General features: G+C 37.4%; 1 long non-coding RNA gene across 2 annotated transcripts; it reads right to left on the bottom strand.

The window, feature by feature from the left end:
• Nucleotides 1–1,870: 1,870 nt before the first annotated feature.
• On the bottom strand, nucleotides 1,871–12,559 carry LOC103156530 (uncharacterized). 2 transcript variants are annotated; one of them, XR_001659875.1, is made up of 4 exons: nucleotides 12,291–12,559; nucleotides 7,034–7,241; nucleotides 3,698–3,798; nucleotides 1,871–1,981 (listed from the first exon to the last, which is right to left on the bottom strand). It is a non-coding gene; the product is annotated as an uncharacterized LOC103156530 (long non-coding RNA). The 2 variants fall into 2 exon arrangements; XR_478154.2 differs by lacking the exons at nucleotides 1,871–1,981; nucleotides 3,698–3,798 and adding an exon at nucleotides 5,071–5,180.
• Nucleotides 12,560–12,766: the final 207 nt, after the last annotated feature.

Raw genomic sequence — 12,766 nt, forward strand, 5'->3', positions numbered from 1 at the left:
TTAAAATTTATAAAGCGTAACATCTATGGAATTGAAATGAACACATTAAAGTCCAGACCCTAGGAATAATCATTAAGTTAGTCTTTCTCCAGGCTTTTTGTTTTCATTAACCCCCCTTTACTCAAACACAGTTAAATAAAATCCACTGCAACTAGCTGCCTTCAGAAGGTCACCTCATCTCTAGAGTGCAGTTATGTTCAATTTAAGTTGCAATAGAAATTGAGCTATTCTTTAAAGGTCTTGGACGTTTGTCAGATAGTTAAAAAAAAGAACAACAACAAAAAAAAAAACTACTTTGTAGAGTTCACACTGGACAAGTCGGGGTTAAAGCTGCTAAGCATTTCGAAGGAGGATTGGGTTATGAAACAAAATCCCAAGTGTTGAACATCTCACAAATCTCTCAGAATAGATTGAGTATGGCACAACTGTAAATCTACCAAGCCACGGTAATCCACCTAAGCAGACAGTCTGGGAAAGGAGAACATTAATCAGAGAAGCAGCCAAGGAACCGCAAAGATCCACAGCGCAGGTGGGAGAATCTGTCAACCCGGCGACTATCAGTTGTGCTCGCCACCAATTTGGCCTTTACGGAGCAGATGCAAGAAGATAGACATTGTTGAAAGGAGGCAAGAAGTAGTCATGTTTGTGCTCCATGGCAAGCCATGAAAAGAATTGAGCAAACATGGAAGATGTGATTTGGTCAGATGAGACCAAGTTTAAACGTTATCCTATCTGACTAAGCTTGATCTATTTCCTAAAGGAAAAATGGGCAGTAATTTCACTTCCTATATCTACAAAACTGTTAGCGACACAGACGTCCAGCTGTAATTGCAACAAAATACGTGGGAGAAGAATTTTAAAATGTCCTTTTCCAACAACATCCAGTCAGAACTGTGTTTCAAAAATGTTTGCATGTTAATCTTAAACCTTTAAACATGTCAAAATGTCTTCCATCAATAAATACTATGCATCATTCAATGTCTTCTGTCATGTTAAAGGTTGGCTAGCTGTGACAGCAAATCAAATATGCACTTACAATTTTATTGGACCACTGGAATGCAGACATACCTACACTTATACTCGTATTATATTTGCTATTCACTGCTCCCTAATGGCACACTGTGCGGACTGTACAGCTCTTAAAAGAGTGGGACTCTTTAAGCTTGAACTTGGTAAAAGCAAACACATTAAGTGAATAAATTTAATACTGCATGATATATAGAGGAGCAACGATGCCATTAATATTTTATTTATCGCCGCAGCACAAATAAACACATATAACCAAGGGAAATGTAACTACTTTAGTTATTCATAACCTCAAACTGGAAAAAGGGAATCAAAAGACTCTTAAATAAAAAGCTATACCTCGTCTTCATCAGATTAACTACACAGACATGTTTTGAAATAAGGGAAGATGAAGGTAGATGCTTCATAGTTAGATGTGTACACAATATGTGCACCATCCATCTTCATCAACAGAACTAATACAAGGTTAAGTTTGAATGGACATCACAGAGTACACAAACAATACCGCTGTGCTTTTCAACTGTTTGTGTTTGGGTGTGCGTCAGCGTACTCGGACGGTTTTGACAAATGTGTGTCCGCCGGTGTGTGTGTTTGTGTGTGCCTAGTGAGAAAGAATGTCTATGTGTGTGGCAAACACACCTGACAGATGAAAAAGGCCCGGGGTCCTCTGGGGACCAATTTCCCCAGTCTGTTCCGAAGGCCTGTTCATTACAACGAACAGGAGGAAACAATACTCCACAGCCCGCCAACTTCATTTGCTGCCATTTTCTCTCATTTTGCCTTTCACTCGCTCTCCCTTGACACCGCCCCGAAGACCCGGCGATTTCCCCACAGCGTACCTCAACTTGCGCCTGTGAAGCTGAGATTGGTTGCGCCAGGTCCGTCTGGGTTTTGGAGCCATTGCCCTCTGCCTAGAATGTTTTCTCATTCCCTCACTTTTTCATCTGTCATCTTTCTGAGAGGGAAAATACACCAGACATTGTGGTATTAGCTTTCATTTGTTGGTGTTGCACACAAGCATTTGTGTTGGCATTGTAGAGGAGGCACAAGAAGAACGCAGGCTATTTATGGGATGCCGGAATGACAATATTCATTGCCAACCACCAATATTTTCCTTACCAAAGTCTCATTTCAATGTTTCAAGAAATTATGAGATTTAGCCTCCGTCATAACAAGAGGTCCAGGTTTTTAGAGCATTCTTTTGCAGAGTGATGTTTTTGATTACGCGTGCTGACGTTCCACATTTATTGAATGCGTTTTATTTATAAATATATATACACAGAGAGAGAGAGAGAGAGAGAGAGAGAGATTTTCTGATCTGTCATAAAAAAGCAGATAAAATGCACTAGTAAGTACAGTGTTGCACAGATAGGGGGCGGTAATGAGCCACAGAGACAATGGAAGCAGAAAAGTACAATAAATACAGTTGGCATAGAACTGCTCCTGGACAAACTTCCTCATTGGCAATCTTCTTCAATGAAGCAGCCAGATAATATGAGCTAAATCAGTTTTTCTAACTAAAATCAGTTTTGGGCTTTATATATAGCCATAAACCTGACTGAATGTCACTATTTTTCTAACCCTTTCCCTTTTTATTTTAGTTAGGGGTATCAGAATAAATAGGCCAGAACAAAAATGCATGCCACACAACACGCTTTGTTTTTTTGGAAAAAAATGTTTAGAAACCATGAATCATTTTTACTTTAACCTGATTATTATAAACTACTTTATCAGATGATGTAATTCAAACGCAATAAAGCTGTAGTTGTCATGTCTAAATGTGAAAAGATTGCTTTACACGGCAATACTCAAGCTTGAGTCATTTAAACATTCCTACTAGAACGTGTGTCATTGTTGATGCATTTTTCAATCTTAGAAATGATGCCTAATAAATCTTGAAATTATATTTTCTGCTAAAAATGAGATCCTTTGCAGGAAGGGAGCTATATGGGCTCATTTCCAAGAAGAAACTCTGCCTAAATTAGGCAGCTGATCTACACCAAGTAAAGCAGATCATGCCCAAGGTATGCAGGACTTGATGGATCAATACTGAAATTCGATCTCCCTCCTTCAATGTTTTTGCTATATGAAACTGCAGAAATGCAAACAAAACATAACCATCAGAAGGGAACTGATCATTTGAATGAATCAGCTTTACAAGCAGCCCAAAGATAAATGTGCTCATTGCAGAATAGTGAATAAATCAGCTCTGTAACGTTCCTGCAGCAGGAACGACAAAGATTTCTAAGAAGTATTGAATTCCACACGGACTCAGAGTGACGCGGTTTGTTGTTTGTTTTGTTTTTTTAGGAGTCAGACGCTGCCTCTTGAAATGAAGAACGTTCACAAAGTGAGGCATTTCTCTGTGGAAGGAAACATTTCCTTGAACTATTTGCTTTCAAGGGTGAATATGAATGATGTTTGGGAATTATATACGGCACTAGAAACAAACATGTTTGAAATTGAAATGCTGAATAAGGAACCAACATCGCTCCCCTAGCACTAGGAAGCTAAATTTCTAGTTTTTCAAAAGTTAAAACTGCAGGAGTTGCCTTAACTGGTCACAACGATACTCTGAATAAAAATTCTCTTAGCTGTTGCTCTAAATCAACAACAAGGTGGCATTTAAATGCAATTATGGAAAACAAAAAAAAAAGATGGATTTACTGACCTGAAAGACCATCTACAACCTGGCTGGACTGGACTGAAGACAGACTGTAGCAGCCACATGGTGAAAGTTGAATACACTTGATTAGCTGATGATCAGCCCATCTGCATAAAAGGAGTTTTGTCAGATTGTAAATCATGCATATGTTAAACACCATGTCAAAGTAGAAAAACATCTACAGTGATGTTAGAGAAGCAATTCTTACAGGTTAGAAAGTCCTTTTCAAACCATTTGACACCTGAATTAATTTCATGTCGGCAAAGTATCAAAAAGCACAACAGTTAAAAATCTGAAATTGATGACGCAAAAGTTTCACTATCACTCTGAGCCGTCAAACTGCAGATGTAAAGGTTCCTTTGCATGAGGAAAGAAAAAGTGTAGTAAGTGAGTTAATTCTTTAGTTTTTATCATTTATCACACCTAATTTCAAACATCATCAAACAACGGTAAGCTAAAAAAAATCGAATTTTCAAGTAATTTATTTTATAAAAGGAAAAAAAAAAAAAAAAAGCTATCAAATCCAACCTGAGCCACTTTTAATAACCGGTTGTGCCCACTAGCCACCATCAAGCATTTCTAGTAATTGTCGATTATTCCCTGATGAAACTTTCACTGAAACCCTACGATTCACCCTAGAATCAGACAATCCAATGTCTCCAAATAAATAAAAAAAAATCAACAGTCATTCAAATTCCTACAGGCCTCAATTAGCATATTCAATGTCAAAATATATGAATGAGAATTAGAAAAATAGAAAGATGAAACAAATATTGCTATTGGGATTGTTTCCTAAAGAAAATCTCACCTCTGTAATAAGAATATGGCAGCAAACATCTGAAATAATGTCCTTTGGACAGATGAGACCAATGTAAAGGTGTTTGGTCTTATTGCACAGTTCCATAATAGTTCAACTTAAAACAAAAACAGCACAACATGTCATTCCAATTGTCAACCATGGTGGAACCGCAGGACCTGAATATCTTGCAGTCTTTGACTCAACAGGAAACCTATGTCCTATTTTACTCTAAAGTAAAATGGAAAGTCATCTGTCCAAAAGCTCAAATTTGGTCAAAACTGGGTCAACAAAAGGACATTGAACACAAAGCAGCCGCAAATCTCAAGCGGAATGGTTGAAAAGGGACCATATCAGTAATGTGGTGGAATGGCCCAGTCAAAGTTTATTCCTCAACCCAACTGAACCCCTGTGTTGGAAACTTTTGAGAGTGCAGTGAAACAAATATCTGGAAACGTCCATGAACTGAAGCAATGTTGTAAAGAAAAATGAGCTGAAATTCCTCCAGAATGATTTAACAAACTATAGAATTATGGGGTGTACTTAGTTCTTGCAATGCCTATGATCCAGTGTATATCACTGCTATAGTGTTAACAGCAATTAAGACAGTTGGACATTTATGTTTTTGTCGGTTATGGTTAAATCTCTGCTACCTTATGCTGGTTCTAATCCTCCACAAGATCTTCCCAGCTTCTGAGCGGAAACAGAACAGAAATGAGACTTATTCCCACCATTCTGCCAAATTACTGTCACTGTGTTGAATGGCAGACACGGGGAGCTAATACACATCGGGCGAATTAGTATGCCCCTGAAGCACTCGGTGCACTTTGTCAGGAGGAGAGGTGATGTAAGGAGGGATAAGTATTGCAGTTTCCCACCTGACCTGAAGGATCAGCTTCCCCCCGCACAGTGACACAGTGCCCCCTCTGGGCCGGTAATGGAGCATTTTTCAAGGTGATTTATCTGGATTGTAATGATCTGGGAGCATCAAAGCATCTGGGTTCTTTAATGAAAAGCACGTTTTATGGCAAGGTAGGTGCCTATACTTATTCTGTATGTACAATGTCTACCAAGGCTACAGTGAGATAAAAATGGGTAATGGGACAAAATTTTTTTACTAGTAATAAAGTCAGTTAGGTAATTAAGAACATTGCTTATCTTAACTTTAACCTTGGATTTTTGGCTTTCATTTAAGGTATTAAGTTCTACACCACCTATCTGTTGGCTCTGGCAGTCTAGAAAAACTAATAATTCTTGTTCCTCACCTGAAGCACATAAATCAAACTTGTGTGTCGTATTCCGACAAGCATTCCTGCAAACTTTCTAGCAAACAATGCATCTATAGCAACAAAAACAAGACAGATGTTGAAGTTACAGTTGTGTTTTAAATGGTATTAAATGTATTCATAAAGAGCACGTCACGTTTTTCTTCTTTGCTGACAAGCACAGCATGCAAATCAAAGGTCATGAATACTGTAAATGCAAGTATGAAATAAAGGAGTTGCACATATTCTCTGGCCTTGCAAATGTGTGCAAACATTCCTCAACACAACTTGTTAATATTTTATGCAACTATAAAATCTATATTGAAATTTTATGACTGAAGGTTATTACTTAGTTACCAGCAAAATAATTATTTTTTTCTTGTAGCATGTTAGTACCTGTCTAGTATGTTAAAAAAAATAAATAAAAAACAAGAATATTACATGGGAAAAGAGCAAGCCTGGACTAATATAGTTACATTGTAACCTTTTATACTTTTAAAAATGCGAAGAGTAAGCAAAACTATAAGTGGGACATTATAAATACCTGAATAGTCATTACTTCTCTACTGCTATGCAAAGATCATTATTAATAAGCTCAGTAATGTGTTAAAGAGCAGACGATAACTACATATCACTTTAATTTTGTTATTTTGGATAAGAAGGTTCAAAAACTTTAGTTCTTTCTCATCCGTTACAAAAAGGAAACAATTATGATTAAGATTAAGGCAAATGTTAAGAGGTGCATTCCCTTTTCAACAACCATAACGCGCACACACACGCGCAAACACTCATCTAAAACACAGAGCTGTGCTTGAGGGTAATTTTTTGGCTTTAATGAAGTTTACACTGAACAACTAATTGGACAGATTCTAAAGAATTTTTGTTTAGGTAGATGAAGGCAGTTGGACGGGGAACTTGCAAATTCAAGGATCTCAATTTTATATTCATATAGTTTGAGCCAGAAAATGACTCGGATGAGCCATGATTAATAAAAACAAGACTGAAACAAGTGTTGATGAAGGTAATATAGTTTTCAGAACAGTTAGAAATATATTTATATACTTGTTTAAATGCTGAATAACATGGATGTTAGCTGCTTGTAAATACAGCCGTTACATTACATTCCAGTAGAGAAATGATATAAATCCACTGTACCATGCATTAATCACAGAGCAGCAGACTTCATTTACTGTCTTGTGTAAAACTGAATCAGGTGCAGCAACTGAATGTTCATACAATTTAGTCGCTGCAGTGTTCTTTATGTTGGAATTAACATTGTACCTTGGATTATGCTCCATGTCCAGCCATGGCTGAGCTTCCTTGTTCTTGACCGTCATGGTGGATGCGGTGGCAGTCTTGTAGGTCTCAGCAGGATGTGAAGGTGGCTCTTGAAAATCAGATCTAGTCTGATCCTCTTCATGAATGGCTCCCGTGCTGAATTATCCAGAAACCTTGTGGGTTTCAACATATAGTGAAGAGTTTGTTTTTCCTGTAACCATGCAGAGTACAAGTCCACCCAAAGAACAAATGAGAATAAAAATAAAGAACGTAATGTTTTACTACTTTGAGTGCAGAACATAAATTCAACCATACTATGTTCTCTAACCGACTGTGATGTCCACAGGCCCATCAGCAAATTGATGGAAAGTGTGGCAGAAGGATTTGGCAGCACATATACTAATTTAGTATATTAGTGCATTGTAAGCTTCAAGCACAATATTTTATCGAGGGAAAAAACAAAAACGAAGCACAAGTTAGGGGCACCACTATTCAAGCTCTTTGTACAGAATGAGACTGCAACTAATAGTGTAAAGTTATACTCAAAGTAACAAAATAATTTTTTTTTTTACTTGCAATTCATAATGTTCCACAGTGATCAAGAGATTTTTCAAACGTGTAATCATTTGATTTCAAGTCTAATTTGTTCTTTCAGTTAATACTGAAAGTCTTAGAAAAATTTGATTTCTAATTTGAATTTACATTGTTTTACAGAAAATATATATTTTTATTTTTGCTCCATATGGCCTTGCTCTATTTTGTCTAAGTTTAGAGAGAGTGAGACAAGTAACCCTCCAGCAGTTGGAAAGTTGCAAGTTCAATTTCAGCTTTTCTCATCAACATGTTGATGTGACCTTAAGCAAAGTACTTATTCTGCTTACTGGGTGGAAAAATATGACTAGTCACTATTATTACAATAGTGCTGATTTCCCATTTAGTAACCTACTAAAGACCTGTACACAGCTAAAACCACGATTCTCTTGTCAGAGAGGAACTCAAACTCTTCTAACTCATGTAACTTATTTGTCCTGACCTTGCCCTTCAAATTAAGACAAAATGTTCTTTTAAGGTTATAAAATTAGAAGCGTTCCTCATATATATATATATATGTATATATATATATATATATATAACACTGGAATTCCTTTTATGAGGCCCATTGTCCTCGGTTAAAAGAAACAACCCACATTTCTGCATTAAAAAGGTTTTGTATTCCCTCCTTGCATTTCAAAAAAGATAACTACCATCTTAAGTTGCTATGGGTCCTTTTGTTATATTTTTTTTAAAAAGCAAGAGAGCTATAATTGCTAATAGAGCAATTTAATATTTTTAGTCTAGCTGCATAAAATGTCTTCAGAAATTTTAATTTCATGCTTTTTAAAATGGTAATACAGCATAAAATGAACCATTAGTGGTAACCATGTTTTTGTTCCAATGTTTCCTGAAAACTAGGTTCAGTTTGTTTATTTTTCTGCATTGTGTCTGACATCTGTGTTTCACGATTTCTTGGCTCAGCTCACTCTTTCATTCCCAGCTGAAGCAGTCCAAGTTCTACATATGTATCCCAGCCCAAGGCCCCTGTTTGTGATGTGTGCTGTAGAATGTGTGCGTCATTTGTAGATCTGTCCTACCTGGCATAGTGCACACCGTCCCTTAGGACACTCTCGTCTGTGTGTGTGTCTGTGTGTGTGTGTGTGTGTGTGTGTGTGTGTTTGAATCCTTCCAGCTGTCTCCTCTGATCTATCCGTTCTGATGACTGAACATCAGCGATTCCCACTGGGCTGCTACCTTTAGGCAGCCACCCAAACAAAGACGCACATTTCAAACAACAATGTTTAGGACTGGAGCCAAATCGGACTGTTAGAAGTGGGAGCCAGCTTATTTGATGTAGAGCAAGACTGCTTACATATGCGAAATCAATTTAATTCCAAGACATTGATAGAGATAGGAGAAAAATCAGCAGATATTAGAATTTGATTCTAAACAGTTTTAGGTGGTATTATAAGCATTTTGTGGGATACTCATAACACTCACACTCATTGTGGGATACAGGAGAATTGTTTTAAATTAGCCACATTGGAAGGTTTTTGAGCAGCAATGGTCATGCCACAAAGCCTCAGTCCAATTTCAGTCTGGACTTTTAATAGGCCACTCCAAAACCTTTCAGAGGTAGAGTTGTTGGTATGCTTCTGATCATTGTCCCACCACTTAAACCAAGTGTGCCTGACTGCAAGGCTATAAAACCAGATAACAGAATTCATGGTTTTCATCAATTATGGCAAGTTGTCCAGGTCCTGATGAAGCAGCACTACATTACAATGTGAAAAGTCTCTGTACTGATGTTGGATTTCTATAAATGCACGACGGTTGACTGACATGGTAACTGTCATGTCTGCTTGTATTGGCCTCCAGTGTTTCTGTTTGTGATTAAATGTTCATCTGATACCCCTGGGGCAATCATGCACTAAGTGACCATTCAACCTAGTGCTGCTCTGCTTAGCAAGGCAACACATGCAAGATGCACTTGCATCATCTGAAAGAAAGCAAATCTATTAAATAAAATGTAATTTATAAGGAAATAACCCCTCTACAGATGAGAAAAGCCTCATTTCATTAGGACGAATTCTGTACACTTTTAAACAGAACAAAGTTTATACTGTAGGAAACGTGTGACTTGTGTCTCTTAAGGAAGTCAACTTCTCTATTCCACCCCTATGCCTTTTCCTACAGCTGTGCAGGTGCGAGGGCGACAAGATGCCATTTAGCTTCACTCACACACACACACACACACACACGCGCAAACACACACGCACCCTGGCGCATGCACAGATGTGAGAACTCGCGGCTTCCCAGACCGTTTAGATTCCTCTTGTAAAGGAAGTGTTGACAGAGAGCTACAAGTGTGGAATCGGCAGCGAGTTAATTAACGGCAACGTTTTCAGCTCCCCCCAAGGAAAACAACACCTGTAGGGGAGGGGACGGGTGTGTGTGAAATCGACCTAACAAGTACAAAACTGGAGAAATCTCACCCATATTGAATATGCATTGGAGTACCACGCGGTGCAAATAACAGAGTGTGAGCTAATTCTCACTATGCATGACTTCCTGCTTTAAAAAAAAAAAGGCACATCATTTATAAACCCATTTACACTTCCTGAAGTTGATTCTAATGAATTGGCACCAGAAACGTTTGAATCAAACATATATATATATATTTTATATTATTCTGAAATGCCACGAATTAGTTTATTGTTGACCTCAATGAAAAGTGTCAGTGGTCAACCATTTCAATTCAATTTTGACCAACTTTGATACGTTAAAATGACCAACTTTGAGTCTTGATCAACCAAAAACATCCTAGTGACTTTGTTCTGGAAAGTGATATTTATCCAAGCCTGACAACTACATTTCCTTATAATGTACACTAAGTACAATATAGACAATAAGTTGAAATAATCCATTTTTAAAGCTTCGTGAAGTCTAATGTGCAGTGGTACGGTTGTTGCAAAATATAAAAAGACATTAGTGAGAAATGTCGAAAGGGGAAAATCCCTAGCATTTAAAACAGTAACAAAAGGAGGTTGTATCATGATTATCTGGAGCCACTTTACTGAAAGCCTTTCTGAAAATAATAGAACGAGGAAATGTCTTAGGGGGCAAAAAAATCTGAAAGGAGAATATTTTGCCTTCACCCTGTGACCTTAAAATTCTGAATAAAGCTCAATAGCAAGAGAACATTTTCTAAAGGCTATGTCAGGGTCTGAACTCAAATTTGGTTGAAATGATCTGGCACGATTGTTCCTGCTTGCAGCTTGTCAAGGGTGGCCAAATTGCTGCAAATCTGTAAAGAAAAAGGTCCCAGAATTTCTCCAGTAACATTAGAGACTAATTTTGATGCTTGATAACGGGACCTGGGGAGATGCAACGAGTTCTCTGGTTTTAAGAGGCAGACACTTTTCCCCACATTGGGCCATGATAAATGAAATTATTTTTAAAAATTTGCTTTTTTTCCCCCCTATTTATTCAGGTCAGCCTCGTATTATATTAAAATTTGATGAGCTGAACCATTTAAGTGTGACAAAAACAACTGAAGAGATCTGTAAGGAAGCCAATCTGCTTTTACAGCACTGTGAATAAACGGCTTGCTACTGATTAAAATTAATGACACATTCAGGGAATACTCCTCAGACTCCTCCACTGATAATTCAGCAATTAATATTTTCTAAAGTTGAATTACCAAGAACTCTGTGAAACTCAAAGTTGCTTTATACACCAATTCAGAAAAAAAAAAGATTACAACTCAAACAGTTTTATACAGTCAAGGGAATAACTTGCAAAACTTAGTCGTGGTACCAGTCTATTAACTGGACATAATTCATTCAAGTTGGATATATTTTTTTATCTTTTTAAACTGTAGTCTGATTTGACTTTGAATTGAAGTGGTCTAAAACATAAGTTCTCAATTCTGATCTTTAGGGCCTACTTTCACTGCCACATGTTTGAAAATTGTCTTTGCTCCCAGCACGCCAAATTCAAATGATTGCATTAATCCCCCAGAATACCATCAAGTTCTTCCAAAGCCTTTAATCACCCATTCTTTTCATTTGTCAGTTGTGTGGCAGCAGGGAAGCACTTAAACATGTGTGACAGCGGATTTTAAGGGCCAGACTTGGCATTAAACAAGTTTACTTTTGGACTTGCTTATAACACAATGTCTACACTGCAAGATTTACTTTTTGGGAGTCGGAGAATGCAGCCAACATTAATTGTTTTAGTTTTAATTCTATTCAAAAATCAGTTTGGAACTAGTAAATTTTTTTTTTTTTTTAATATATATGGAAATGACTATATTTAAAAAAGAAATCTGCAGTCTTCAAGAACCAGTGTCCGCCTCCCGTTTAGTTGTGTCCCTCGTCCTACACAGTTGATTAAAAGGCTAACTGCCTCACTAGCATGCCGTCAAGCTCTACGGAGCTATGCTAATTAGCTCATATTGGAGCCAGGTGTGCAGAAGCAGAGAGACACCTAAAACTTGCAGGAAAGTGGTGCTTGGGGACTCGAGTTTGAAACCACTGGTTTAGTAGGTTTTTCTTTAGCTTAACTCAGGCAAGAACCCTCACATAAGCTAGACAACAGATTACTTTTGGGAAAACAGAGCAAAACGTTTGCAACATCAATGCAAGTCACTACCAAACAGAGGAAATAAGCTATCTTTAACGCACAAGCATATAGAGGTGAAAAATGTGTGTTTAAAACGTACCTTGACATATTTAACCACGAAAAATATGCCGAATCATTGTTTGTTCACTTCTCAGTCCATGTAGTTCTCAGTTTACTAGCCTTTGGTCCAAGTTCAACTCATCTGCCCTCTCTCTGTCATCTTGAGTCTTCTTCTTCTCTTGGGGTTTATTATGAATTGGCAAAAAAAAAAAAAAGGGGGCACGTTACCGCCACCAACTGGAATGGAGTGTGAACTGAAACATCAAAAAAAAAAAAAAAAACTCCTATCCTTCCAAATAAACGAGCCAATCTCAGATAATTTATTAAAGCTTAAGAATGAAAACGATCAGCTATTAAACGTCTCTGTAATATATCAGAGGAATTTAATCTTATTTTCATTTTAGGAAGACTGCTCATCTGCTCAACTCTTTCATTTCCTGACTACCTCTTACCTCATATTCCTTTTGGCACTAATCATCTCTCTTTCGCTAAGTCCTACAAAACTACCTACCTTTT

The sequence above is a fragment of the Poecilia formosa genome, unplaced genomic scaffold, assembly GCF_000485575.1.
Source record: "Poecilia formosa unplaced genomic scaffold, Poecilia_formosa-5.1.2 Scaffold9, whole genome shotgun sequence".
Lineage (NCBI taxonomy): Eukaryota > Metazoa > Chordata > Actinopteri > Cyprinodontiformes > Poeciliidae > Poecilia > Poecilia formosa.